At 41.6% G+C, this 3,105-nt stretch overlaps 1 long non-coding RNA gene across 1 annotated transcript; it reads left to right on the top strand.

Annotated features, from left to right (window-relative positions):
• Positions 1-2,313: 2,313 nt before the first annotated feature.
• LOC142149953 (uncharacterized) lies at positions 2,314-2,711 on the top strand. Its single transcript, XR_012690941.1, has 2 exons — positions 2,314-2,450; positions 2,575-2,711. It is a non-coding gene; the product is annotated as an uncharacterized LOC142149953 (long non-coding RNA).
• The last annotated feature ends 394 nt before the right edge of the window (positions 2,712-3,105 follow it).

The following is a 3,105-nucleotide window of genomic DNA, read 5'->3' as shown; positions in this document are numbered from 1 at the left end:
TTAAGGTCCCTATCTCTACTGAGTGTGGCTTTAAAAACACTACAAATGGCTAGACAACTGTTGTCAGGATTTGTGTAAAAATAATTCCACACATAACAGGTGGATTTTTTAAACCGCTTACGGTGGACCTCATACCTTTACCATATTTTACCTTTACCGGAGTTAACTTAACAAACTAAAATAACGACAGAGACTTGAATTGGCATTTGAAATGTCAGGAATTTATTAAAGGCGAATCTGCTGGAAAAAATTGGTAGCAAATCTAAGCAGACCAATCAGCCTCCAGCCACACCTACAAGTTGCAAATTCCGTCCAAACTAATTTGGACCCGACTAGGCGTAAAAATGCCAAACTCCCCCATTTGGCACATTAGCTGAGGCCCGCCCGCCTAAGTGGAGCCCCCTAACCCCGAAGGGCTATTCTGACTAATTGCCCAATCTCTTTAAGAGGAGAGTGCCTACTATGCCTTAAATGTAACCAAATTGGCCGCTGATTGGGCTGCTTACCGCCTCTTGTAGATTAGAAGTATGAATCACTTAGATGGCAACCAACAAATACTCACTCCTATACCAAAATAGGGAATGGGTGGGTGGGTAAACTCTCCAGACGGTAAGAGGAAGTTGAAACCTCTTCCTATATGTTATAAGCCTCTCTGCAAGGCTAAGCCCTCCCCTTCCGATTGGATGACTCAGTTTTTCACTACCACCCATATAAGTTAACTCCTGCTATGCCTGAACTTTTTCATCTGCCTGCCCCGCAGCGTTTATATCACCTCGGGCTAATTCCATCCCTCTGTTATATGGTCTTATGCTTAGGCATGACAATGGCCTATTTCTTATCACTGGCAAGAACTGCTGCAATCTTTGTTTGAAAGTGTATGAAAATAATATTGTGACCTGTGAGTTGGTCAAAATTGAATGGAAATGACTGGAAATTAGTATTAGTGAGGTAATAATAATGTAGGTAAAAAATAATACCTAAATTATGTGATTTTAGCCCAAAAAATTTAATTTTGTAAAAAAATAGCAAACCAAAACACGCAAGGGTGGTTTTGGCAAAACCAAAACCCGAAGTTAATCCAGATCCAAAACCAAACCAAAACCAAAACATGGGGGTCAGTGAGCATCTCTACTAATAATACCGCCAGGCCTGCGCACGAATCTTTCAGAAAAATGAAACGATGCTGCATGCTAAGGTTTGAGAGTAATGGTGGTGTCTATTTTCAAACCCTTTTCCATGTGTTCCACTAGCGTTAGAAATGCTAGTACAAAGCACAATATTGATGTCAGTGGATATAAGACCTTGTTTAACTGGTTCCCATCCAACTCAATGGTTAGCATTGCTGCTGGTGTCATGAGTTTATACATTCTCCCTTTCTTTTTGTGGGTTTTCTTCCTTAATCCAAAAACATAATGATAGACTTATTGACTGATGACTACAATGTTAGCTTCAATGGGACAGGGACTGATGAGAATGATAAATATTCTCTGTACAGTGCTGTGTAATATGGTGGGACTATACATAAATGATGATAGGAACAACTCTATATTTTACCAGATTTCATAGAAATAGAGCAAATGGAGTTATTGTTACTATCCTTTGTATAACGCCAACGTTAGAGGGTATTTCCAAGTAATATAAAGGGGTAAGAGAAGTGATATTACCTTTATAGTGTTCACCGACACAGAAAACATGCCAGATAAAACCTTAATATGATTTATGCATTTTAATTTTAAGTGGCATTAGTAGCATGTTAATTTGCTCTTGTGTTTTGTAGGCTACACTACTATATTTACAAAAATTAATCCACGTATTCATATGACACAATAAAGGGACCACATCTATTTGACATTTGAAGTGACCACACCCATATGACTGAATAAATTGACCACACCCAAATGACAGTTGAACATACCACACCCATTTGACCAGGCCACACCCAAACCCCGCCCATATGACTTCATAAAGCTGTCAGTAACATGACATAGTAGTTTCATGGTATAAAAGAGGGGACTGGGAGCCCACAAGTCAATTGCCTTCAGCCAGGGGCAGAGGAGAGTGGGGGGGGGGGGAGCACAGCCTTCAGCCAGGAGCAGAGGGGAGTGGGGGGGACAGCCTTTGCCTTCAGCCAGGAGCAGAGTGGAGTGGGGGGGGGAACAGCCTTTGCCTTCAGCCAGGAGCAGAGGGGAGTGGGGGGGAACAGCCTTTGCCTTCAGCCAGGAGCAGAGGAGAGTGGGGGGGGGGGGACCAGCCTTTGCCTTCAGCCAGGAGCAGAGGGGAGTGAGGGGGACCAGCCTTTGCCTTCAGCCAGGAGCAGAGGGGAGTGGGGGGGAACAGCCTTTGCCTTCAGCCAGGAGCAGAGGGTACTGGGGGGGCACAACCTTAAGCCTTCAGCCAGGAGCAGACAACAAATTCAGCCATACATATGTATGAAAGAAGCACAATGAGAGGTAAATATATATGTTCCAGTTACTTTGTGTATACTGTAGTCTTGGCCAATGATATAGAAGATTTTCACGTGGCTATAGACGATATAGGTGCAATCTAATGCGTTCTTATTTCTCATTGCTGCAGGTTACAGGTACAGACATCAGAGAAAAAGCGCCTGACCTTATTGACAGTGACCACTAACTACCAGTGGATCTCAATATTACTGCATAGATTGGATAATGAAATCACATGAAGAAAATAAAAAAAACTAATGTAAACAAGTTATTGTATGGAGTATGATACATTGTAGAATCACTTATAAACACTAGTATAAGCATAGATAAGATAGGATAAGTAGGATAAGTTTACAAAATAAATAGAACAAGCAGAATTTTGTCTCCTGTGATCTTTTATTAATTAAGGGGGTCATTTAATGTGCATGAAAAATGCATGTGTAGTGGTTAGGAAATAGCAAGCAAAATCACCTTAAAATGATGCCCACCCCTTATGTTTTATTCTTGGTTGGTGTCACCATACCACATTTGTTATTGGTGAAGCATAATTAAAAACTCTGGCTGTTTGTGGAGAGGTCGGTAGAGGGCGCTGCAGAAGAAGCAGCTTGTTATAGACATACCCATCTGGGTCAGAATACACCAAATGTCGGAAAAATAGCCA

The sequence above is a fragment of the Mixophyes fleayi genome, chromosome 4, assembly GCF_038048845.1.
Source record: "Mixophyes fleayi isolate aMixFle1 chromosome 4, aMixFle1.hap1, whole genome shotgun sequence".
NCBI classification, from domain to species: domain Eukaryota; kingdom Metazoa; phylum Chordata; class Amphibia; order Anura; family Limnodynastidae; genus Mixophyes; species Mixophyes fleayi.
Note: the sequence above shows the minus strand (reverse complement) of the source record. Positions and strands in the feature narration are given on the sequence as shown.